At 48.5% G+C, this 27283-nt stretch overlaps 1 long non-coding RNA gene across 8 annotated transcripts in view; it reads left to right on the top strand.

Annotated features, from left to right (window-relative positions):
* LOC105472629 (uncharacterized) overlaps nt 1-19202 on the top strand; it is a 96835-nt gene extending 77633 nt beyond the window's left edge. For 7 of the 8 annotated variants that reach the window (XR_011622836.1, XR_011622832.1, XR_011622834.1 and 4 more), the window contains one exon: nt 940-10163. This is a non-coding gene — a long non-coding RNA (uncharacterized lncRNA). Of the gene's footprint in view, nt 1-939; nt 13755-18329 lie in introns of those variants that run through there. The other variant, XR_011622833.1, reaches the window with a different exon arrangement.
* Nucleotides 19203-27283: the final 8081 nt, after the last annotated feature.

The raw sequence follows: 27283 nt of genomic DNA, 5'->3' as shown, positions 1-27283 counted from the left end.
AATATTCATTAGATTGCAACAGCGGTTCTCAGGTTTAGTTTGTGTCGGAATTCCCTGGAGGGCGTGTTAAAACATGGATTTCAGAGTTCTGATTCAGAAAATCTGGGTGAGGCCCAGGAGTTTGCATTTCTAACAAGCTCCCAGGTGATGCTGACACTGCTGGCCCTGAGAGCACACCTTGAGGACTACTGGATTACCCATTGGATTCTAACGCTGCTTTTTTTCTCTCTTCCAAATTTGAGTAATGCTTAGATCCCATTTAAAGGGGAAAAAACAATGGATTCTCTCTCATTTGTAAAACACTGTGTTAGTCTTATTCTACAAAACTGTCTTTTAACTGTGAATTTATGAAAGAATAATTTTTAAAATTTATATTGTCAACTGAATGGAAATATAACATGGAAACATTTTTCTAGAAAGTTCACACCATGTGGAATACAACCTAAGAAACATTATTCTAAAACAGAAACATTCGTGTTCTCTCTATACCTGTAAGGGTAACGAGGAAGTAAATGCAGGAAGGGGATTGTGAGTGGCCAGATTTGGATTTTGAGTCCTTTTCTGCCTGGGATCCCCCTCTGTGAGGGGCTGTGGGCTGTGCACGGCTCTCTGGACCCTGTTCCTTTGCTGGAAGAAGATTCAGTGTGAGGCTCTGAGTCTTTGCCATCAGCTGCTGGGAAATACAGGACCTTCTGCAGGCAGGGTCAGGCTGTCAGGGTTCTTGGCTGAGGAAAGAGGAAGCTGGAAGCTGGGCGGGACAGGGTGGGAGGTGCCAGGGCTTTGGCGTGAGTTTTCCTGTTATTCTATTCTGTTGGCTAGTTCCTAAATTTAGTTTAGGTTAAAAAAAGAAATGTTTCTTGAGCAGTCCCCTGGGGCAGCTAGCTGTGCCGTGGAGATGCACACTGCTTGCACTGACTCGATATTCTTTTTTTTCATCAGGGGTCATCTTGCTGGAGGGCAGAAGGATTCCTTGGAGCCTGGGGGCCAGCAGGACAGAGGAAACAAAGTACATGGCCGATGATGTCTTTCGACCACAGAAAGGGCTGGAAGAAGCAGGGGACCCACTGTTTGAATAAACCCAGTGGAAAAACAGAAGCCCCATTTCATACTTGACTCAGCTCTTCAAGTTTAAATCTTGAATCTCCTCAACTACATGGAACAGTGTTTCTCCCAAGTCATCTGACACCCACTCTGTTCTCTGGATCATTCCTTCCTAGAGAACCTTGCTCTTGGAGGGCTGTGATCTGCTCTCACCCACTTGCCTTTCTGATCCACTGAGTGCATCTCAACAGTCATTTGGGGCGTTCTGATCACTCATGACCAGGAAGGGTTGGGTGGTTCGTGGAACTTGGGAAGCACTCTCACTGTGGTGGTCCCTATCGGTGGTCATGGGGTTGCCACATTGAGCCACGTTTCTGCCCTCATCTCTCTATATGTTACCGTGGAATCTCTGACTGAGGACCCGTGGACTCACCCAATGTGATAAAGTCCTGAAGCCCAGCCAGGACTTCCGACCCCAGCTGCAGGGCTTTCCGATATACAGACGCATAGAACTTGAGAGGAAATCGACTTAGAAACCTGAAGCTGGAAAACTGGTTGCTTGACATTCTGTGCAAGGCTGAATATCTGAGGAACGAGGGCTGTGTAACTTTGGGAACATGTCTTTTCCGGCCTATGTAGACCCCAGGAAACTTTGCAGTTCTTCCCCAAGTATGGATGGAGTCAAACTTGATGTCCTTTCATCCCCCCATCCCATCCCCTAATCTATATCCTTTGGAAATTTTAGAGTGCCAGGCCTCACATAAATACACTGAAAACAATTTAAGTCATTTATGTTCCACTAAGCCAAGAGTTCTTAGTGGTGGAAGAAGATGGGGTCTTACATGAATGAAAGGGTCTTGGCTATTTGCATGGATATCAACAGAAGGACTAGATGCTTGCACTAAAAGAAAAAGCTGAGAGACGGGGGCAGGAAGTGGGGAGCTGGGACCCAAGCCCCACCTTCCTGAGTCTGCCTGTCACCAGGAAGGCTGGAGATGCCAGACGCTGTCCTGATGCTCCTCTGGGTGGTGTCTCCACCTGCTTGTTTTCAGGAGAGGCCTGGCAGAGGAGGTACAGGACATTGCTAAGTGGATTGAATAATGTTCCCCCAAATTCATGTCTAACCAGAACCTCAGAATGTGACTTTATTTAGAAGCAGGGTCTTCGCAGATGTGAAGTCAAGATAAGGTCATAGTGAATTAGAGTGACCCCAAATCCAATGCCTGCTCTCCTTCTAGGAAGGGGAGACACAGGAAGAAGGCTGCGTGAAGCTGGAGGCAGAGACGGGGGCGGTGCAGCCATGGCCAGGGAATGGTGGCTGGGACAGGCAGGGAAGGTTCCTCCCTGAGCCTTCAGGGGAGCGTGGCCCTTCCACCGCCTTGTTGCCAGACTTCTGCCCTCCAGAATTATGAGACGATAAATTTCTGTTGTTTTAAGAACAAAAGAATTAACACCTAGTTTGTGGTCGTTTTTATGGCAGCCCGAGGAAATGCATACAGCTGAGGAGACCTTCTTCCAGGGACCTGCCTCTGAAAGCATAAAAGCAAGTGCCTTCCAGCTTCTGGCAGGGCGGTGGCCCCAGCCTTGGTGCTCCCCCTACCCTCCCACCCCCACCCTGCCACTCCGCTCTCTCCCTCCTCACTGCTTCCTGCTCAAGGCTCTGTGGCTGCCGGCAAGGCTCTGTGGGGAAGGGGTTCAAGAGGAGGCCTGGCGTCGGCTCATGGTCCATTCTGGACAGACAGCTTGGCTTGCTGCGGTGGTCCTTTTCCTCTTTGTGAGCATGTGCTGGAGAGATAAAGGCGAGGGAGGAAGTGGAGGAGGCTGGGGCTGCAGAGCCGAGGAAACCGATGGAAACCCTCTGAGAAGCAGCAACCCAGCGGGTGTGAAGGTTGGCCTCACTGCCGCGGACAGGACTCTACGGAGGGGGCTGGAGTGGGAGAACTTCGTCGTCACAGCTCTGCCCCTCACTCATTATGTGACCCAAGCAGGACACACTTCCCAGCTGCCTCAGTCTCCTCATCTGAGGAATGGGCTGATTCACACAGTATCACATGCTAGGGTGTGCTGAGGATGTCACACACATATCCCTGGCAAGGCTGCTGGGAGGACCGAGCGAGTGAGCAGGTGCAAGACCATTGTCTCCCCGGGTCAGTGCTGTAAACAGTAGCTGCTAGAGGATTACAGTGATACTGTCGTTTCCTTAGTAACAGACGTCGCTGTTTGGGAAATTCCTATAGCCAACGGCCAAGCTCCTGGCATTTAATGCTGGTGTCTCCAAAGATTGGTTCATCTCTCGAGGGCTTGTTTTTCATAAGGGCACACTCTTGCCCCCACAGCATGCAGGCTGACGTCACACGCCGCCCTGAATCACACCGTGGTACCACCTGTTTCCCTGACGTAAAGCTAGGAGAGGAATGATGTGACCATCCCAAATGTTCCAGTCACCCTGACGTTTAACCCTGGCTTCTAAGAAGGCTCCAGATGTTTCTTGTGGTTAGAGCTCCCAGAAAATGACTCCTTCCTCTATGAGACATTATCTGATGACAAGAAGATTCTGAGCGATGTGAGGGAGTGAGAATATTTTCATAATATCTGCCATTAGAATGACTTAGAAATGGAAGGCCCAGGTTGAGAAATTAGGATCCCATGCACGCTGCACTCTTGTGAGGAGGTGCGGAAGTTACCTCTTCCCTTGGAAATTCTCTTTCTTAGAACTCGGGTGTTTATCAACCACCTAACTGGCTGCTTGAAGGATGGTCACCTTTTTCTGTATTGGTTTGCAAAGAAAGGAAGTTGCAAAAGGTCACGAAGCAACTCCATATCCTTTGGAAATGTTAGCGTGCCGGGCCTCATGTAGATAAACTGAAAACAATTCAAGTCTTTTATGTTGTACTAAGTCAAGAGTTCTTTAGCAGTGGAAGAAGATGGGGTCTTGCATGAATGGAAGGGTCTTGGCTATTTGCATTGGTATTGAGGGAAGGACTAGATGCTTGCACTAAACGAAAAAGCTGAGGGATGGGAACAGGAAGTGGGGAGCAAATCTGAGACTGAATAAATGTGAATAACAGAGCTAAGATTGTTGAGCAGGTACTAGGAGCTGGGTCAGCTTTTATTCCCAAGAAATCTTAGTTATTCTGCCTCCTCCTAGATAGGGAATGTGTTGCTTACCTTTGCGTCCACACCTGGCTCATACCAACCATGCAACCAATAATTGTTCATCAGAGGAAGGTTGTCAAAGGCTCGAACAACCCTTCAGTAACTCTTTCAGGGAAGCCACCCACCCATTTCATCTTATCTGCTTGGCTTTCAGTGTTTATCATGTCAGTGACTCTTTGTCCCAGACCGGAGGTTGATTTCGGTCACCTGCCAGGGTCATTAGAGCGGTGATGTCATCACACATCTGGCCCAGCTGGTTGGGACTGGGACTTCGATGCTGTGTCTGTGACCAGGCTTGTTAGGCTTAGCAGAGAGCTGGCATCCTGGCCACCGGCCGGGGTCAGGGTTTCCCAGCAGGGTGTCTCCTTCCTGGAAACACCCTCTTCTCCCAGCCTTTGGTCTCCTCTCCTGCGTCTGGCGCCCAGAACCTCCCTGGGCCTCCTCTATCCCTCCAACCACCTGCCTGGATTAGCTAGCTTCCAGATTCAGCAAGGAGAGGGGTGAGGGGCTGGAAGGCAGGGCCCGGCCTGGGGTCTTCTGATGCCCTATGCTGTGGCTTGGCTCCTTGTAGCTGCTGCTCTGTCTCTGGGCTGGATCAGTGGGAGGTGGAGGCTCTGGAAGGATGCACGGCGGCTCCAGGGTTCTACCTGGCAACAGCGTGAGTCTAGCTCATCGTTATCAAAGGAAATACTTACAGGTCAGAGGTACAGTTCCTTATGGCTTGATTTGGGCCATGACATCTCCCAGAAAGCGTCTTCTGAGGTGAGAGATTTTGGCAACCTCCAGGGCAACAGGTTTCCTCTTTGCACCTCATGACCATCTTTCCTGGCTTAGAAATGAATGTCAGCCCCGGTCAATGTACACTGTGTGTCATTTAAGAATTACTAATATATGGGTAGAATTACACTAACATGTCCTCACCGCGATGGTTCCTTCTGGGTTCCATAAGGGATACAAAGGTGAACTGAGCACACATCTTGTCTTCAAGAACTCTGGCGTAGCAGGGATACAAGTGCACACGTGTGTATGCAGACACATACACACGCACACGCTGTATTAGGTCTGCTGCTGCTCTAACAACTGATCACAAACACGGTGGCTTAAAACAATGCAAACTTACTATCTTACACTCCTGGTGGCCAGCCGCCTGACCCAGGTCTCCTGGGTCTAACGTGAAGGTGGCGGCATTGCTCTCCTTTCTGGAGATTCTGTTCTCCTGTGCTTTCCGGCTTCTTCTGGCCCCGGGCTGGTGGCCCCTTCCTCTGTTTCTGACCCTTCCGTTCTTACACCTGTCCGTCCCACATCGGGGAAAGGATCCCCACTTTAAGGGCTCGTGTGATGAGATTGGGCTCACCTGGATAGTCCAGAAGAATTTTCTCGTCTCAACCTTGATCACACCTGCAAAGTCCCTTTTGCCATGGAAAGTAACATACTCATGGGTTTCGGGGATTGGGAAATGGCCCTATTTTGCCATATTTTGCTGGGGGCGGGGAGGATATTATTCTGCCTACCATAAACATGTACACACAAATAGTAACAATAAGTATAAATTTATGTTTATATATGTATAAACAATTACTATAATACAACATAGATGAGTGATTCGGAGTTTATTGGAGCTCCTGCCTGGGGATGTACTCCAGATCTGGGTTGGAGTCGGGGGGCAGTGTTGTGTAGGGGATGAGTTTGCAAAAGCATACATTCAATAACAATGAAGTATGACATACATTGCTATGTCATACCTTCATATCTGTCAATCATCTATCTACCTATTTTTATTTTGTGTATTTTTTTTTTTTTTTTTTTTTTTAGTGACAGGGTTTCAATCTGCAGTGGCACCATCTCTGCAACCTTGAACTCCTGGGCTCAAGCGATCCTCCTGCTGTAGCATCCGGAGTAGCCAGGACTATAAGCACACGCCACCACATTCAGCTAATTCTTAATTTTTAAAGGTTTTTGGTAGAGACAGGAATCTATCTGTGTTTTCAGTGTTACTCATAAGAAGTCATAGCTGAGAAACAGTGACTGCTCTGTGGGCACCAGGGAAGAAAGAGGTACTTTTAATGCTTGGGAGTTGGAAAGTCTTAAAGAGGAGAGTCCTTGGAGGATGTGAAGCTGGGCATCCAAGGATGGGAGGGTTTCGCAGATGGGAGGTCAGTCTGGGTAGGAAAAGACATCACAGGCAGGTAAGAGGATCCCTGAGTCTGTCAGTCAGATTGCAGGTGGGGGCTTTATAAGGAGCAGGTAACTGGCAAGTCACGGAGGTCAGGGCCCCTCCCTGCCAAGGGTGTAGGCCCAGGCAGCTTTCAGAGATGCAGAGCAGGACAGGGACCCAGGACTGTCCGAGGAGCACAGCACAGCAGTGGCAGAGATGGGGTGGCTGGTGGGTGTGGGGAGGACTCAGCCCTGCTGGGGGGGCACGAAGGTGGGGATGGAGGTGGGTGGGCACCAAGGCTGGTCCTGAGGCAGTGGAGGGTGGGTGGGTCCCTTCCAGAAACAACCATCACGGGGCATCTTGATCCAATCGCAGATCAGCAGGCTCAGCGCCACCCTGGACTCATTGGAAATGCAGATTCTCAGGCCCTGCCTGGCCCTCCTGAATCAGAAATGCTGGGGAGGGGCCCCGACATCTGTGTTCTCACAAGCCCCAGGGGATTTTGTGGCGCTCAAGTTGCAGAGCCACTGCCCTATTGCGTTTTCCTCCCTCCCAGTCACCTCTTCCTTCTCCTGAGCTTGTCCTCCCCAGTGGTGGTCAAGGCTGGGTCTCCATGCGTCTCACACTCAGCTGTCTTCCCATTGTGACAGGTCATGGTGAGCCTCTACGGCTTCTGAGAAGTCACCCAGATGACTCAAAGTTAAATCACCTGCTTTGCAGCAGAGCCAGGGGGTGGTGGGGGCATCAGTCCTTGACAACAGGAAGGGCTGTTAAACAAAGGCTGGTGGCCAGGAGTTCCCCTACTTCCCAAGAGTTCGAGGAAATAGCTTCCTTGCAGTGTCAGGGATTCAGGGCGAGGAAACAGGACTCCCTTCTAGCGTGTGATGTCAACACAGGAGTAACAATGGACTTCCCACCTCCAATGTCCCTAAAAGCGGGCGCTCATCCACTGCGACCCTGTTTCAGGGTGGGGACATGGACAGGTGGCTTCATGCAGCCCTGCACCCTTCCAAGGATCTCGTAGTTCCATTCCTGTCTGGAATATTTCAGGAAGAACCTTATAAGATAGAGAATGAGGGTCTTCTTGTAAACCTCACTCACGCTACAGCAGAAACCTACGGGGAGGCCAAATAAACTGGGGGCTCTGTGGATTGCACGTCTCCCCCCGCTTGTCCAAGTAAGGGACAGTTTCACTCCTGGGTGGTGCCGCCTGGTGCCAAGGGTGAGCTGGGCCAGGAAGGTAACAATGATGGGACGAGAATAGGGAAATGAAGCTGATTTTCTGTAGAAAGTGTATCACCTATCAGGTCTTTCACTTTATTTTCTAATTTGCAAAGATACCTCTGATTTTCCTGCTGTCAGCCATCGATATCTTTCTCAGATGTTCTTTTTCCAGCGTGAGAGAACCAAGGGCATTTGAGGCAAATACTGAACTCATGAACAGAGAGGAAGGTATGGTGGTGCCTGATCTGCCAGGGCCTGAGCAGACGGACCTCGGCACAGTGGGGGAGACTGGGTTGTGGGCAGAAACAGCAGAAGGTGGATAAGGACGAGGGTCTCTGGGTTGGATGCTGGTTCCACCACTTACCTGCATGTCATCCCCAGCGAGAGAGAGAGCAGGAGGGAATGAGGCTGCCTCTGCCTCCCAGGCCCATCCCCACCTGAAACCACTGTCCCCTGTGACTCGACACAGGCAGCCTCCCTGGCCTATCCCTGCTCTGATGGGAAGACTTGGTGCAAAAAGGGGTGCTGGCTCCTGATTTTTTTTTTTAAGCGAACTTAAAAAAAACATGGTAAAATATCTAACATAAAATTTACCATTTTATCCCTTTTTGAGTGTACAATTCAGCGGCACTAAAGACATTCATACTACTGCATAGCTACCACCATTATCCATCTCCAGAACTTTTTTTTTTATCTTGCAGAACTGAAACTCTGTACCCACGACACACCAACTCCCTCCCTCCCTCCTCCTCTCATCTCCTGGTAACCACGGTTCCATTTTCCGTCTCTATGATTTGATTATTCTCAGTAACTCATATAAATGGAATTATACAGTATTGGTCCTTTTGTATCTGGCTTATTTCATTTAGCATAATATCCTCAAGGTTCATCTGTGTTGCAGCATGAGTCAGAACTTCGTTTCTTTTTAAGGCTGAATAATATTTCATTCCATGCATGTATCACATTTTACTCATCTATTGATGGACATTTGGGTTGTCTCTACCTTTTGGCTATTGTGAATAATGAACATTGTTGTGCAAATATCTGTTCGAGTCTTTGTTTTCAGTTTTCTAATGTAGATATCCACAAGTGGAATTGCTGTATGATGTAGTAATTCCATGTTTAATTTTTCAAGGAATTACCGTGCCACAGACACCGTACCACTTTATATTCCTACCAGCAATGCATGAGTGTTCTGATGTTTCCAAATCCTTGACAACGCTTCTTCTTTTCTCTCTTTCTTTTAAAAAAATATTTGGTATCCTATCCTGTACATAGCAGTGGGCAAAGATTTTATGACAAAGACACCAAAAGCAATCGCAGCAAAAGCAAAAGTTGATAAGTGGGATCTAATTAAAACTAAGAGCCTCTGCACAGCAAAAGAAACTATCAACAGAGTAAACAGACAACCTACAGAATGAGAAAATATTTGCGAACTATGCATCTGACAAAGGTCTAATATCCAGGACCTATAAGGAATTTAAACAAATATACAGAAGAAAAACAACCCCATTAAAAAGTGGGGCAAAGGACATGAACAGACACTTCTCAAAAGAAGACATACATGCGGCCAATAAGCATATGAACAAAAGCTCAACATCACTGATCACTAGAGAAATGCAAATCCAAACCACAATGAGATCCCATTTCACACCAGTCAGAGAGGCTATGACTAAAAAGTAAAAAAAATTAATAACAGATGCTGGCAAGGTTGCAGAGAAAAGGGAACTCCTATACTCTTTTGGTGAGAGTGTAAATTAGTTCAACCATTGTAAAAAGCAATATGGCGATTCCTCAAAGAGCTAAAAACAGAACTACCATTGGACCCAGCAATCCCATTACTGGGTATATACCCAGAGGAATATAAATCATTCTACCTTAAAGACACATGCACATAAATGTTCACTGCAGCACTGTTCACAATAGCAAACACATGGAATCAACCTAAACGCCCATTAATGACAGATTGGATAAAGAAAATGTGGTGCATATACACATGCAATACTATGCAGCTATATAAAAGGATGAGATCATGTCCTTTGTGGGAACATGGATGGAGCTAGAGGCTATTATCCTTAGCAAACTGACACAGGAACAGAAAACCAAGTACCACGTGTGCTCACTTATAAGTGGGAGGTAAATGATGAGAACTCATGAACACAGAAGGAAACAACAGACACTGGGGTCTACTTGAGGGTGGAGGATGGGAGGAAGGAGGAGCAGAAAAGATAACTATTGGGTACTGGGCTTAATATCTGGGTGATGAAATAATCTATACAACAAATCCCCATGACACAGCAGTTTATTTATGTAACAGACCTCCACAGGTACCCCCGAACCTAAAATACAAGTTTGTTTTTTTTTTTTTTTTAAAGAAAGGAATGGAAAAAAAAAAACCCACTAGGTATCCTGATGGTTGAAAAGTGGTAGTAAATGGTGGTTTTGCTTTGCGTTTCCCTAATGGTTAGTGATGTTGAAGGTCTTCTCAGGTCCTCACCGGCTGTCTGTATGCCTTCTTTGGAGACACATCTATTCAAGTCCTTCGCCCATTTTTGAGGCTGGCCTCTGATTTTAGTTCCAGATGCAAGACCGGCTAGTTGAGCCAAAAGATCCCAGTTTCCTTTAAATTTTTTTTCTTTTTAACTTTTACTTTGAGATGAAGCCACTTACTCCTGTAACTGGCTGGACGATGTTATGCTTAGACAAAGATGTTTCTGCAGTGTGAGTGAATGGCAGTCCACTGTAACTCTGTCTCTGTAGGGATGGAGGCATTCAGCTATTGGTTTCATTGCCTCCCACATACACCCACAGAGACTACAAGTTGCTTTAGCCAATGCCTCCCCCTTGCAACTGGAGCAAAAGGAAGATTTCGTAGGCTTGGAAAGCAAGTGGTTGCAACTGCTGAAGTACACGGCTGTGGTGATCAAGACAGAACGGCCAAGGCAGAGGGAGGAGGCTGGATGTCTGCTGTAGGCCTAAGTCTTGGCTTTGAGAACAATACGGAAGAAAATCTTCAACCGCTTTGTTCTCACTCCCGGCCAGTAGGCACGTATTCATGCTGTTTGTTGTCAGGAAGATTTTGGGAACATTCTATGGTTGCTTAAATGAGTCGAAGCATATTTTAAAACTGGACATTATGGTGTGGGATACTGACCGTGAGGGAGGCTTGTGTGGGGTGGCCGGGACAGGGAGTACATGGGAACTTTCTGTGCTTTTTTGCTTGGTTTTGCTGTGAACTTAAAACTGCTTTAAAAATAAAGTCTATTAAAAAAGAAAGGGCTTTGATACCAAAATAGCAAAAATATAAAGATTGTATCATAAATTAACGAGTAATATTAAAACATATCTTTGGAGAGGTGTGACTTTCATCAATAAGGCTTTATTGTCAAAGCTAGATTAATATTTATATGTATTGCTCAGCCTTGCATTCTGAGAGTTAGATATCTGTCTATTATATATAGTAATTGAATAAAGCCCCGTATCACAGGTCATTCGTTTGTGTACGTGTCCATACATGCATGCGCACACACACAACACACACGCACACACAGTCACGCGTGTCCTGCACACAGGACTGGAGAGTCATGAGGGCTTCAAGGCAACAAGTGCTTGTTGAATGTGGACTGTGGCATGGATAAGGTTGTTGCGTGTTTTCTGACTGTGAAATCTGCCCTTACTTTTCCTTAACTAAGTGTATTTTGCTTTGATGAGCATCCTGCCTTCCACTGCCCCAACCACCGGGGTTGCCTGGGCCCCGCATCTTCCTACGTACATGGCCTCTCTTCAAGTTCTTAACCTCTGCAACTCTTATCATAAGATCATGCCCCACTTCTTGAAATGATGTTGGCCTCTGGGACACCATTTTTTTCTTGATTTCCTTTTTATTCCTCTGATTCTTCCTGTCTGATCCCCCTGTATTGGTCGGATGGCCCACTAAGATGCGGCAATTTAAGAGTAGAGTTACTATTTAACTCTACTATTTAAGAGTAAAGGTACTATTACAAAGCTGGGGGCAGGATTTAGGTTGTTGCAACATCCCAGGTCTAGAAACAGTGGGGAGCCCTTACCAGTGCTCTGTCTCAAGGGCCGGGGGAGGCAGCAGTTATCATCAACAGAACCTGGGGAGAGAGCTGGATGGAGCAGGTGCATCTCCTAAGAGCTGCTGTTACCTCAGGGTAGAGGGATGCGGCCTGCCTGAAGCAAGCAAGCAGGGAGGGGCCTGGAATAAACAGCCTCCTCCTTCCTCGCCATGTCTTCATGTGCTCCCGCTTCATGGGGCCGGGAGTCATAAATGCATTTTGTGGGTCGGTGTCCTGGGGCAAAGGGCAGAGAGGAAAAGCAGGAAGGGTGGGTCTGTGGGTCCACACAGAAAGTGTCCGGCTTGCACCACACCTGTTATGGGCTGAATCGTGTCCCCCAAAATCCATAGGCTGAAGTCTCAAACCTCAGCACCTCCGAATGTGACTGAATTTGGAGATAGGGCCTTCCCAGATGTAATTAAGATAAAAGAAGGTCATGGGGTGGGCCTTAATCCAATCCGACTGGTGTCCCTATAAGAAGAGATTAGGACACACAAAGAGGGAAGACGGTCTGAAGACCTGGGGAGGAGAAGAGACCACCTGTAAGCCAAGGAGAGAGGCCTCAGGAGAAACCAGTCTCGCGGGCACCTTGATCTCAGACTCAGCCTGCAGAGTGTGAAAAACTAAATGTGTATTGTTCAAGCCGCCCAGTCTGCGGACTTGGTGATGGCAGCCCTAGTGGATGAATCCACTGCTTAAGTTTGCAGCCACCCCCTACGCTTTCTTCACTCACCTTGCTTCGTTCTTCTGCTGCATGTATTACCGCTGGCTGTGCCCAGTGCTACATTCCTGTCTTTCGTCTGTCTCCCGAGGCTGTTCCCTTCCAGTCAGCCTCCTGTGGGTGTGCAGTCCCATCCTTCCTGCCGCAGGCCCGGTGACGAGAACAGCACCTCACACACAAAAGGTGCTTGGCCATGGCAGGCATTTGTTGAAGGAAAGAAAGTTTTCCAAATCTCTCCTTTCTAATGTTCTTCTCTGGTTTCTTCTCTGCTCACCTCTTAACCCCAAGTACCCGAGATGCCACTCGCTGACCTTGACCTCTCTAGACTAGTTCCTCCTCCTGGTTCCTCACTTGGGTGAACAGCTTCGCAACCCAACCGCTGCCTGCAGCCAGGGACCCAGAATCAACCCCTCTCTCCCACGCCGTGCACATCCTCTACCACGTCCGTGCCGTCTGCACTGCTGTGGCCTCATCTCCGCTACACGTGGGGATATTATCCACTCACTGCTTGGACCCAGCGTCAGGCTGAGGTCATGTGGCGAGGTCAGGTATTCTGAGAGTTAATGCGTCCCCATTTTTGAGTGCCCCTTGGGGGTGGACCATTCCAGGAGGGGCTTATAGGAAGTGTGAGGGACGCACAGTGGGGGATGCGTGTGTGAGGGAGAGAGGGAGGGAGGGGGGGAGACAGAGAGACACACAGAGAGACAGAGACACAGAGACAGAGAGAGACAGAAAGACAGAGACAGGGAAACACAGGCAGAGAAAGACAGAGCTACAGAGAGAGACAGACACACACAAAGAGAGACAGAGACAGAGCACTGAGACAGGTCGGCAGAGACAGAGCTAGAGAGAGCGTGCACGGTGCACATGTATATAAAGCCTGTTGGGCGTCTTTTCTTTTCACATAGTGTGATGCAGTCCTGTCAATTACTAGGATATTGGCATTTGTGATCAATGTGTCGTCTGGAATTTTTTCCTGGAAAAAGGAGGAAACACAGCCATCTGCCCAGAGCCATCCAGAATGTGTCCCAGAGGCCTGTCTGTGTGTACGCACACTCAGAAGCCTGGGGGCCTTTCCTTGTCTAAATGCAGCTCCCCCGCTGTGCCCCACCCCTGCACAGGACCGAGGCCTGTGTCGACTTCAGCAGAGCTAGGATGAGGACAGGCCCGGGGCAGGGAACTGGACGAAGGGAGTTGGAGGCCTTCTCTTGGGAACAGGTGGACCATTGCCCTGCATGGGGACAGGGACAGCACTGGTGGAGGAAGGAAGTCTTGAGCTGGCTTCAGCCTTGACCCTCAGCAGCTGGCCCCGGGGGCTCTCGGTCTCTGGACACCAGGGCCTTGGGTTCCTTGGACGAGGTGAGCATGAGCCTGTGCGGTAAGTGTTCATGTTTGTGCATGTGTGTGTCTGTATGAAAGAGAGAGCGAGAATATGAGAACACGCCTGTCCTGACGCACAGAGTTGGTGAAATAAAATCAAAGACCCAATGAAAAAACTCTTGAAAAGGTAAGAGGTCTGCCCAGAGCCAAGGCTTGTTGCCGATCCCGGGATTAGCTGACCTCTGGGCATTTGGAGTCCGCAGCCGTCTGGACATGATTTGGGGACAAGTGGAGGCCAAGAACTGAATATCAGAGAGAGTTGCAGAGAGAAGGAATGTGGACAATGGCGGGTTGCCAGGGATCACTAATGCACACGGATGTTTTGTTTCATTTTTTAGAAACTTCGGGAAAGGGAAATAAGGGGGAGAAAATGTAGAATATGTTGCATTTCAGAACTTAGGATGCTAATAACAAATTGCAAAACTACTGAAGCTTATTATGGGGGTTCATTAGTATGTGAACTTAAATGCAGCAATCCTGTCCCTTGCCTCCATTCATTTATTCATTTAACTGTTTAATAAGTAGATGTTGAATGCCTATGATTGATTGATTGATTAATTCAGCCAATCACAGATATTATCACCCTCTTGCTGTATACAGAGCATTGTGCTAGAGTTGATATAATGTCTGACATGTTTGAGGAATAATTTCATTCTGGAAATTATTCTTTTCACCTCTTCAGCATCCTAGGAGAACTCCAAATAAACCTTAGCATCTTACTTCAATATTTTTACATCACTTGTTTAAAATTTCTTAAAACCAAACCGGGTTTATTTATGTCAAAGTATACGCAAAATGTATGTGCACGAGAGATGCCATCTGCAAATACAAAAGTCTGTAAACCAGGTCCCTGCCCATGACGGGGTGACACAGGGTGGAAAGCGTGTACAGGCTTGCATTCTTATAAATGCGGATGAAATGCACATTCAAGAGTGGTTTGGAAATGATTATTTCCTCCATTTGTTGGCCAAATGTCCCAAATCCTTATCTTGGCTTCTTCCTTCTTTTGTTTGGAAAGCCCCACATTGTCCTTGTCAACTTCCTCACTCATGCTGTTCTCTGGAATGAATTGTTCCACCTCTCCCTGGGCTATTCACTGCAACCAAAGACATCCTAGCAATGTGATGTATTTTTCCCCTCTCCGAAGTCAAATAGATGTTTTCTATCCAGTGGGCCAGGTTGTACAGGAGCTTGTCTTCACCCCCACAGGCCACAGGCTGGAGCCTTCCTGGAGCAGAGGCTATACTGGCTGTCTTTTGACAAAGGTGACTGGCTGGGTCCTGGCACTTCTTTGGTTCGGAGTTCAGGGAGCTGTGTGTCTGGCTGCTGACGTAGCACAATGTTCCCATCTTGGCCCTCTCCTTTCAGGGGAGCAAGTTCCCCTGATGATGGAAGGAAAGAGGCCCCAGAGAGGAGAGGGCAGAGACAAATGATACGGCAGATCAGATGAGGCTTCCAAGACAGAAGGAGGCTTTCAGGTGCTACAGGAGTCTCCGCTGGGCTCAGTGCCGCTGAAGCCTCACTGAGGGGTGGATGGAGAACCTTGGAGGCCAATCTTCTCATCCGTGGACATCCTTAGGGGCAGAATACCATGGGTGGGGGTTATGGGATTTGAAGACTCCTGGCCATTGGGGGCCAGAGGGCTTGCAACCTGCAGAGAACCCCTAGGGTCATTCCCTTCTCAGTAGATAGCCCTGAACTGCTCACAGGGTCCTTGGTGGCCTAGCCCTTCCCAACCTCTGCAGCCCCCTCTGAAGCCCTCCTCATCTCCTCCTGCTGTTTTCCACAACCCTCCTGAACTTCTCCAGCCACTGGAGCTGCTGCGGCTCACCTCTGGGTGAACAGCACACACGCTCTTCACTCTGCCAAGACACATTTCCTCCTCCGTTCAGTAGCATCCGGACCCCCCGGCAGGCTTCAGTGCCCGTGCTACTGCTCCCTCCAGCATCCAGATGTCATGGCCAGTGGACAGCTGTTAAATATAAGAACCCTGCTCATCCAGGGCCAGGTGCTGAGTGAGGAGGAGAAACACAGGGATAAGGAAAGGAAGAAACGTGCACCAGAACAAGGATCTCCTGGGGCTGGGCTCTGGGAGCCGGGAAGTCAGCACATGGTGTGGCAAATGCTCCGATACATGGGACTCCGGGGTTCTTTGAGAGCCTGGAGGAGTAGTGCAGGGTACCTGGCTCAGAGGAGGGTGGCTGCAGTCAGAGAGGGCTGCCTGGAGGAGGTGATCCCAAAGCCCTGAACGGCTCATTCCAGTGACTATTCTTCTTATTGCCTCGTGCTGCCCACTTGACCTCTGGATGAACGGAGCTGTGGTTGTGAGCTGGTGTCCAGGAGCCAGGGGTGGGCTTGGTGCACCCAGGACCCCAGGGATGGGGCGTGTTGCCTAAGGCACCCAGGCCAGTGGGAGCCCCGTGGCCTCTGGCTGTCTTTGTAATGGTTTGTTGGGACTGTCATGGCAAAGGACCACAGACTGGAGGTTTAAACAGCAGGAGTTTATTTTTCACAGTTCACAGACGTTTTCTCAACGTCACAAGTTCAAGGTCAAGGCACCTGTGGGTTTGCTTTCTCCTGAGTCCCCTCCTCAGCTTGCAGAGGCCCCTCCTCTGTGCATCCTGGGGTCTCTGTGTCTTTCTATAAGGACATCAGTCAGATTGGATTAAGGCCCCAGAAACGGCCTCGTCTTAATCACCTCTTTAATCATCTGCTTCCAAATACAGTCACCCCTAACTGGGAGTTAGGCTTCAACATATTAATTTTGTGGGGGGCATAGTATTGCCCATGACAGTAGGTGAGCCACACGATATTTGCATAATTTGTGTAACTTTTACCAACCTCTACAGAGTATGTAAACTGCACCTGAAACATTTTAAAATGTGAATATGTCTGCTGTTGCTTTTCTTTGCTGGTTCTTGAGTTCCCCCTGGTCACCCACTGGGTTTCCTAACCCCAGCTTCCCCCAGCAGGTGCATCCCAGCACAGAAGGGTGGCACAGAGGCAGCCTCAGAAGGCTCTGTCGCTACCAGGTCACCAGGACCTCTGGACCACAGCTGGGTCGCGCTGTTTTCCAGTTTGTTAAACTAGGACTCTGGGGAACATCCTGTGAATTGGTTTAATTTTTATTTTCATAGAGGATTTTCGAGGTCAGCGTGACTGCTGTCACTGTAAGTGTGGGCTGTGCTTTCCCACAAGAAGCATCCTGCATCTGTGGGAAGGTGGGGACTTCCCAGTCTGGGGGCCTGAGGGTCCCTTCCAGGGACCTGCAGTGACCGAGCCACCTGGGTCTTGTCCTCATTAAGGAAAGCATGCTGCAGGTAATGGTGGACAAGCGGCACTTTGTTGCCGCCTTCCCCTCAAGGGACTCAGGGCTATTCAAAGGCAGCTCCCTTTGATTGCCCCACCCCCACGTTAGGGGACTGTCCCTAGCTTTTCATTCCGTGGTTTTGCTTCCCAGGCAGTGACTGTTCTAAGGAACCTATTGGTCCACAGCCCCACTTTTGCCCCCAAAAGAAACAGGGCTGGAATGGCTCCGTACAGCCCTCCTGCAAGGCCCTTGACTGAATCCGATACAGAGACCTTTATAGGCACTAATTATACCCAAGGACTCCATGCTGTGTTTTATAGGCAAGTCTTCCCCGCTCTGTTTAACGTCCTAGCAGAAACCTCATAACAAATTCACATTTATATGGGCCCGTTAATCTTCAAAGCGTTTCACTGACTCGAGTCCATTCCCGTGACCCTCGTGGGCAGTAATAAGCCTTTCAGGATTCCTATCCTTTTCCCTTCTCCTTCTATTTCTTTGTAGATAAAGAAAAAACAAACCCAGAGAAACGTGTCGTGCTCTGTGCGAGCCCCCGCATCAGAGTTGCGGGTGGGTTTGGCTGGGCAGTGTTCCAGGCGTCTGGTTCCATGCTCTGACCAACACACGCCTCCCCTCAAAGCTGCTGTGGAAAGGCTCAAAGCCATGTTTCATTCCCAAAGCCTTTGACTAACTGAACAAGCTGCTTTTCATTAAGCACGCACACACGCCTGTACACGCACGTGCATCCATTCATGCACGCACCTCTCTCAAACTGGGTAAGAGGTGTCTCTGTGAGGAGTGGGGGACAGAGGGAGTTGGAATTCTCTGCAGAGCCCATGCCAGCTGAGCAGGGTGTGGACTGGCCGCTGGGTTCAGCGTGTGTTGACCAGGGGCCAGCCCCCTTCCCGCTCTAGTCCAGCTCAGATGTCAGTTGACAGCTTGTGTGTGCGGAGCCAGGCTGAGTTATAGAGCCTCATACTTTATTTCTAAATCTGCAATTCCACCCGCGTTTTTGTCAGTTAATTACATACAGAGCCCCTGTATTTGCAGGAAAATATGTGAGAGGAGTTCTTTCTTTGTGGGTGTGGACGAGGCAGCTCTCTCTCCTGCGAGGCGCGTCCAGCTCCTTGAGGAGTACGGTGGCGGGGAAGGGGGCAGCGCTGTCACGGAGTCAGATCTGAAGCACGTCCACGGAGCGGTTTCCTTTGGGAATTACCTGGTATACATTTGAAATTCCATGTTGGCCCCCATCTGCTACTCTTTCAGAACTAAAAACAGAATCTGAAGTTCCCCAAGTGACTGAACAGACCCCTTCTTGGCCAGGGGGACCCCAGAGAAACCTGAAAACTGAGTTCCCAGCCATGACGGGACGGGCAACCGGACATGCCTCGTCACAGTCCCTCCCTTTTGTGGTTTAGACGACAATGACTGGCAGTCATGCTAAAATAGAGACCACGAGACCAACAGCACAGACTCTTGATGGCAATAAGACACCAAATTATAAGCAGCACCTGAGGCCACGCCAGGCAAGAGTCGAGCCGTGCACTCTACACTTAGCGAACGGACTCTGCGCTCACGCCACAGCGTCTTCTTTTTTCCAGCAACTAAACACGCACTGGCTCCGAGGTGAGCAAGACTGAGGCGACTGCAGCTCATCCACCTGCAGACACCGGCCGACCCCGTTCCACAGCCGTGACTATAGCTTTGATTGGACAAGAGGCTGATTTCGGTCTCCTGATAAGAACCCACCAACCAGAGACCCGGTTCAGGCCGGTTTACAGAAGTTGCACACTTGTACGCCTTTGACTCCCTGCTTCCCCTTTTGACGTGTAGGGACTCATTGTAATGCCTTTAAATGTGAAGCCTCCACCCCAAAGTGAACATGGGACCCAGGTATGTTCAGTGGGCCTGGCTCAGGACTCTCTTTGTGAATATTCATAGCTCCTCCTGGAACCTGAATATGTATGTTTGGCCAATTCAGTTCAGCATGAGGCTGCTTCCCCAACGCTCCCTCCTTCCAGATGCCTGCCAGCTGTTTCTGCCAGAGGCTGTCTCCCAGCCTGTCAGAAAGGCCACCCTGCAGGCTGTAATCCTTTAGAGGAAATAAAGATCCCCTTTGCAAATGTATAGACCTTGTGATTTTTTCCATTCACATCCTTGTATCTTGTAATGCCCTGTCCCCATGGGGGTTACATAGAGAGCCCTCAGCCTCTTGGGCAGATGGAGCCAGGACTGAGGGTGGGGGTGGTGGAGGATCAGGAGACTCACTTTAAGGACTTTCTGGTGCCAGCAGCGTAGGCTTGCCGGATGAAATACAGGACAGCCGGCAACATGAACTTTCATAATTTTTACAGTTTAAGTGTGTTCCAAATATTGCATGGGACATGCTTATCCTGAAGAATTATTCATTGTTTATCTGAAATTCAAATTTAACAGAGGTGTCCTGTATTTTTATTTGCTAAATCTGGTGACCCTTCACTGGGGAGATGCTTTTAAACAGCCTCAACTTAGAAATCCTTCTCTTCCTGCCAAAAGCGCTAGGGTCTATATATGGGTGCATGGAAACACGAAATTATTGTCGCAAGACTGAAGCGCATGTAAGACTTCTAGTAACCACCAGCTGTGGCAGGGGCCTGTGCGTGGGATACCTTGGCAGGGAGGGAGCTGCCTTAATTTTCAACCTCGGACAGAAAAGCGCATCCGTTAGACACAGCAGAAAGCAGACCTACATGTATGGTTAATGAGGACTATGCATTTGACTGTCGTGGGTTAAACTGTGTCCCCGTGAGAGATACATTGAAGTCCTAACCCCTGCTGCTACGGCATTTGGCTTTATTTGGAAACAGGATCACTGCCGATGCAGTTAGCTGAGATGAACTCATACTCCTGTCTGGTGGGCCCTTATTCCAGTATGACTGGTGATGTCACAAGAAGAGGAGGACAGACACAGAGACACACTCCAGAGGGAGAAGGCCATGTGACAGTCAGGGGCTGCTGGAAGCAGCGGAATCTAAAGGCAAGGGAGGAAACAGATCCTCCCTCCCAGTCCTTGGAGAGAACCAACCCTGCCGACACCTTGATTTCACAATTATGGTTTCCAGAACGATGAGAGAACAAATTCCTGTTGTTTTAAGCCTCCCGTTTGTGGTGCTCTGTTATGGCAGCCCCAGGGACTAATGCAGTCACCATCACTTGATTGCAGACAAAAGGACTGAGGGTTCTCTGCAATTAACTTCAAGTTCTGAATGGAAAGAGGCTTCAGAGCCTGAAGAAAGAGGCAATGCCAGCACTCTTTGGAGTGGGATCCGCAGAAGCAGAGACAGTCCATGGGATGAGCAAACCCAGAACCCAAACCCCCCGGATCAGGCCAGACCCAGAACGGGGCTACCTTGCACACCCGTCACAGGCTTGGGGACACTAGAACTGCATTGTCGGATATTTCGGACTTCACATGTGTGTGTTTGTGTGTGTGTAGCTGAAGCCATAGGATTTGCTTGCCGCACTCTGAACGATGCTGTGTAGATAAAGCTATATTATCTATTTGCTACACTCTGAATAATGCCTTCCTCAGTGATGATCATAATCAAGTGAGCTTTGGATTGTCATTATGAAGTCTCAAATTAAAACAATTGCTTGAGATACTGTCAGCAAGGCAACTAGATCGGGGATTGCAGCTGCTGATGCCAGTGTAGTATTTAGGTAAGAGGATGCCTCCACCCTCTTAGAGCATGTGGCTTGCACATCCCTTCTTTCAGCGCAGGAAAGGTTGGAGTGTCCACTCCCTATTCCCAACCCATCAGTTATTGTATGGTCCAAAATGCATAGTAATTTTAATGTGATCCAAGATGCATACAAAAACATTTTAAAAACAGATGTGTTACGCATTGCTTAGAATAATGCACCGTCCACTTCATCAACAAGCGAGAACTAACTCTATCATTGACTTCATCCACAAATAATAGAGGTGATGAGCTTGAGGTCAAAGCTCCCAAGTCAGACAGCATGGGTTTATTCATCACCCACTATGTGCAAATCCTGGATGTCACCAGGCTCTGCTCACTTGGTGTCTTGGCCACTCTGGGTGATATTTACACAAGGCTTGGTGGCTTTGAGATGGGTTGCAAACAAGAGAGATCAGTTGTTGGACCTTTGCTTATAGCTTGGGGTTGGACATCCTCTATCCCTCGATACCTCCTTGCACCCATAAGCTGTTATCTTTGAAGGAAACTTTTTCCCTGAGTCTGGTTTCTTGTCTTCAGGTTCTAACCACATGGTTTTGGATCCTTGTCCCTATGGTTGTGATCCTCCCCGTCCTTGGCTCTAGTGCTCTTTTTTTTTTTTTTCCCCTATTTCTTTCCTCTACCTGTGCACATCACCTCTTTGAAGAGTTCACCTCCTCCAGGAAGCCTCCCTGGAATCACCCTTTTGCCTTCCGTTCTCCTCGTTTATACAGTCTATCTGATTATATCCTAATTGGATTATCGCGGTGTGCTGATTTCACCAAAACCCTCTACCGTCTCTAGTCCGGAGTACTCAATTTCATGTGAAGTTCAGTGATGTGCTCCTCCCTCCTCCTCTTGCACGCATGAGCAGGTACTCAACACTTTCTGGTCCAGCTACACGTGACATGAGGCCACTCACGCTCTTTTTAATTAACCCTTATGACAATCATGTGCGTTATGGAGAAAATTAACGGAGGAAGAATTCCAGAGTCACCCGAAGCAGTTGCACTGCTTATCACCCGGTGTTTGAGCCTATTTCCCCCTGTAATTAGATTACACGTGACGCAGCACCAGCTAGTTGTCTGTGCCACCCACCGGGGAACTCCAGCTCTATCTGTGAACACCCGGGCCTTCTCGCCGCAGGACAGATGTTGGGTGAGGCTTGCCTCCCACGCAAACATCTGCTCTGTTGTTCCGAGCTAGTCACGAGAGCCAGCCGGCTTAGACAAGCAGGGGATGAATTCCTGGGCGAGATGCTGGATCCTGCCAAGTTTCTGAGCACCAGGCTTGGACCTCTTGAACAGTTCCATGCATCTTCCATGATCGGCCAGTGCCTCTGCTTCTGCATTCAGAAACCCGAGTTCACTTCTGGTGGCCTCAAGCCAAAATGAGTCTAAGAACCAGGAGTCTCTTGACATTGACACTGATAAACTTTGACATGGAAACATTTTTATTTTTGGCAACCATCCTTTTTGTTTTTTTTGTCTTTCCTCAAACACATGCGTGGACGATGTGAGAACTGGTACCTGGAAACTGAGAGACTGCCGTGTGTGTATCGGGCTCCTAGCTCTATCCATAACTGTCTTCTGGGGCTTCCTAGGCAACCTGGGTTTTGACCCTGCTGCCTCCTGGTCTAAGAACTCTGCCCTGTGGCCTGGCAGGAGGCCTGGCCCAGCCAGGGACCGCGGGGGCAGCCTGTGGTGGCGGTTGATTTTTTTTAAGCACATAATAATTTGCAGATGTTGGCAGTTACCAGCGAAGCCAGAGCAAAGCTGCAAATGCCAAACCGCAAAAATATATCATTTTAACCGTCTGATTCCTGGAAATGAGACAGCGTCACAGTAAAACAATTCACAAAGACGAATATGCCTGCTGCCTTTGGGCAGCCTACTGCTGCCAATTTGGTGGAGATTATCGGCCATTTATCAATTGTGTTGCTCTACAGAGAAAGAGAGAAATCGCTTTGCTTCTATTTGTGCCGCAGGAAGATCACCTGTCTTCCTCAAGTGACAGTGCATCTTTAAAACACTCCAATTGCACAGAGCTCATCTCAAAAGTGATGCAACAGCATTGGTGTAGGTTTCTATTGTCCATGCCAGTGGCTCTTACCTGTTCTGTGTCATGAACCCCTGTGGCAGCCTGGGGAAGCCTATGGACCCTTTCTCAGAATTCAGACTTCAAATGCATGAAATAAAGTACATGGGCTTCCCAAGGAAACCAGCATGTTAAAATACAGCTAACAAAATGTAACAAAGCGTAACAATCCCCACCCCCAACCCCCAAACTGTGATATGATAGTGCATGTGCTTTTTAATTAATAGCTTAAGACAAGACTGAGCTGTCCACCTTATAACTACCATCATTACAAAGCAGAGATAAGGATGAAAGTTATTGACGATACCTGCAACAGCTGCAATGCAGTATGAAAATATCCGTGATTTCGACAATCACAGGTGTGTCCCCCACGGTGTGTTTCGTTGCTGTGCTCCTAATGGAAGAAAAGGCCAATTAGTAGTTAGAAGTCAGGGAAAATAAAAACGGAATTTCTTTCCTATCTAAGTTCACAGACCTCCTCCTGACTCCTCACCCAGGTTAAGACCCCGTGTTCGGTGATACAGTGGTGGCAGCTCCAGGCATGCACTGGCCCTGCCCTGCCCCAGACAACCTCGTGTGCAGAGTCCAGCCTGGTCCTGGCAACTCGGGTGGTGCTGTAGCTCTGGTCATTTCCAGGTCCTGTTTTACCTTCCCTCAACTCTGCTCGCTGAACCAGGTCCTCATGATGAGGCTAAGGAATGTAACCCCTTTCAAACTTTTACGCTGTTGGTGGGAGTGTAAATTAGTTCAGCCATTGTGGAAGACAGTGTGGAGATTCCTCAAAGACCTAAAGACAGAAATACCATTCAACCCAGCAATCTCATTACTTGGTATATACTCAAAGGAATATAAATCATTCTATTATAAAGACGCATGTCAGTGAATGTTCATTGCAGCACCATTCACAATAGCAAACACAGCATCAACCTAAGTGCCCATCAATGGTAGACTGGATAAAGAAAATGTGGTGCATACACAGCATGGAATACTATGCAGCCATAAAAGTGAATGAGATCATGTCTTTTGCAGGGACATGGATGGAGCTGGAGGCCATTATCCTTCGCACACTAGCGCAGAAACAGAAAACCAAACACCACAGGTTCTCACTTATAAGTGGGAGCTAAATAATGAGAACACATGGACACATAGAGGGGAACAACACACACTGGGGCCTTTTGGAGGGTGGGAGGAAAAAGAGGATCAGGAAAAACAACGAATGGGTTCTAGGCTTAATACCTGGGTGAGGAAATCATCTGTACAACAAACCCCCACGACACAAGTTTGCCTATATAATAAACCCGCACTTGTACTCTTGAACTTAAAAGTTACAAATAAAGAAATTTAACTCCTTTCAAGGAGTCAAACACAATGGAATGTTGAGGTTCTCTTTTTTTTTTTTTTGAGACGGAGTTTTGCCCTGTCGCCCAGGCTGGAGTGCAGAGGCGCGATCTCGGCTCACTGCAACCTCTTGAGGTTCTTTTTAGATGGACCTATCCTCATATAATGGGTCCATTCCATTCTAAATATTTTCCCAAAGAAGCAAGACACCAAATAAGGAAGTCTGGTTTTCAGCGAAGGGAACTCACGGCACCTGTCTTAGCTTCCTAGGGCTGCCATAACGAATTATTAATAGCACAAGCTAGGAGGCTTGGACAGCTGAAAGGGATTTTTGAACAGTGCTGGAGTCCAGAGTTTGAAACCAACGAGTCAGCAGAGCCATGTTCCCTCCGAAGCTTCTAGGGAGAATTCGTTCATGGCTCCCCCTCACTCTGGTGGCTCCAAGCGTGCCTTGGTGTCCCCAGGCCTGTAGGTGCATCATTCCAATCTTGTCCCTTACTTCACCTGACATTCTCTGTATCTCCCCGTGTATCCTCTCTTCTCGAAAGCACCCAGTCATTGCATGGAGGGCCCACCCTCAATCCAGGATGATTTCATCTCAAGACCTTTAATCACATCTGCAAAAACCCTATTTCAAAACGAGGTCATATTCACAGGTACCATGGGTTAGGACTTAAACATATCCTTTTTGAGGACACAAGCCAGCCTGCTACAATGCCTGAGTTAGGAAGAGCCTGAAGGAGCGTGGAAACCAGGGGGATGACAGAAGCTGAAGCTGGCCTAATCTAGCCCCCAAACCTTGGGTTCCATCAGAACAACACAGCCTTGTTTTCCTGAGAATTCACACTGTGCCCCACACGGAGCGTGGGGCTCCCTCTAAGTCGTCTCAGTGAATTCCCACAACCACACGTGGACAGCACAGGGCTGCTGTATTTGAATCCAGACAGCCTCCTGCCCAGCGCTCCCGTGAGCTGCCTATCATTGTTCTTCTCGCTCCATCCAGGAAGCTAGCCACAAAGAACGTGTGGTTATTCAGATTTAAAATAATTAAAGTTGCCATGCGCGGTGGCGGAAGCCTGTAATCCTAGCACTTTGGGAGGCCAAGGCAGGTGGATTGCCTGAGCTCAGGAGTTTGAGACCAGCCTGGGCAACATGGCGAAACCCCGTCTCTACTAAAAAATACAAAAAACTAGCCGGCCGAGGTGGCGGGCGCCTGTAGTCCCAGCTACTCGGGAGGCTGAGGCAGGAGAATGGCGTAAACCCGGGAGGCGGAGCTTGCAGTGAGCTGAGATGCGGCCACTGCACTCCAGCCTGGGCGACAGAGCGAGACTCCGTCTCAAAAAAAAAAAAAAAAAAAAAAAATTATATATAAAAAATTAGCCGGGTGTGGTGGCTTGTGCGGTGATGCGCACCTTTAGTCCCAGCTACTCTGGAGGCTGAGGCACGAGAATCGCTTAAACCCGGGAGGTGGAGGTTTGAGTAAGCCAAGATCGTGCCACTGTACTCCAGCCTGAGGCACAGAGCAAGACTCTGTCTCGAAACTAATAAAATAAAATAAAATAAAGTTAAATAAAATTTAAAATCCAATTCCTCCATTGCCATTGGGGTGAGGGGCTACCATTCGCAGCATAGCACGGAGGGGGTGCATCATGAACATCAGCACAGGAAGCTCCACCGGGCGGCGCTGCTCTAGACCAATGTTCACGTGTTTTGTATAATTACACCTGCATTAATTGCAGAACAGCTAACCAGAATCCTCAGTTAACTCAACTTTTTTTTTTTTTTTTTTTTTTTTTTGGACAAATAATTTTGTGGAGAAAGAAGCAAAGGAGAGGCAGACAAGTGGACAAAGGAATTTAGAAAATGCAGCCGCATTCCAATGAACACCAGGGAGCAGCCGACTATAGCACCATCTCGGGGTCTTGTGGAATTGCCATAGAAACGTGACTCCCAGGTACACACCTGTAATCCGAACTACTCAGGAGGCTGAGGCAGGAGAATTCCTTGAACCCAAGAGGCGGGCTTGCAGTGAGCTGATATCGCGCCACTGCACTCCAGCCTGGTGACAGAGTGAGACCCTGTCTCAAAAGAAAAAAAAAAAGAGAGAGAGAAATGTGACCCCCAGGTACAGACCTCCGCATTCGAACAAGCAAGATAAAATTATATACACTCTACTGCCCTTGCTAAGGCAAGAAGATAGACTGTGATTTTCTCCACTGATGTGCAGAGATTGCAATGGCTTCCTTGAACCAGCTGGGAAAATGAGCTTATACTCTTCATTTTTGAGCATTGCACTTGATTAACTGTGTTCAAAGACTGGGGGAAGGGCAATTGCTGGCCATTGAACCCCAATTCCTTCATTTCCTCATGGTTGGGGGATTTCTTGAACATTGATCTGTGTTTTATGATGATGCTAGTGAAAAAAATTTCCAAAGGGAGGTTGACTCTCACGTTCCAACCATGACAGCCTGAGCAAGGCTTGTTAGGGAGTGGGTGCTGGGGGAAACTGGCTGGGCACACTTGGTTCCTCAACAGGGAGCTGCTGGAAGAACAGGGCGTGGAGAGGGGCTACAGAAGGCACCAGTAGGCGGAGGGATTCACTGTGGCTGGCATGCATTGAAAAGAGAGACAGTGTTGGCTCTGTCCCAGGGTTGCTTAGCACTTTTGATTGGGGCTGGGGCTTGGCAGGTACACAGGTGACTTCCATAACCTGTGCCCTTTTAGGTGAGGCAGGTTTAAGCTGTAGGCAAATCTCAGAGGCCATAGTAATCACCTGTGTGCATACCTTGGTCCAGACAAGAATCACCCACTCTGTGTTCTTACTGACAGCTGGGGAAACTGAGGAAGCCCGTGATCAAGGTCCAGAACGCACCCACAGGAAAGCGTGGGAGTCACAGGATGAGAGTGCGCTGAAGTCCATCCCTGGGCTACTGTCCTCAGGGGCACCAGAGCCACAAGGCAGCTGGAGGCCTGCGGGGCCATTCTAGGTACCTTCCCCTGCCCTTTGTGCCTTGGGTTCCCTGGTTGGCTTTCTCACCAAGTTGCTGCTTTGGAATTTATATTGTG

The sequence above is a fragment of the Macaca nemestrina genome, chromosome 4 (assembly GCF_043159975.1).
Source record: "Macaca nemestrina isolate mMacNem1 chromosome 4, mMacNem.hap1, whole genome shotgun sequence".
Taxonomy (NCBI): domain Eukaryota; kingdom Metazoa; phylum Chordata; class Mammalia; order Primates; family Cercopithecidae; genus Macaca; species Macaca nemestrina.
This window is presented reverse-complemented; position numbering and strand designations above follow the sequence as displayed.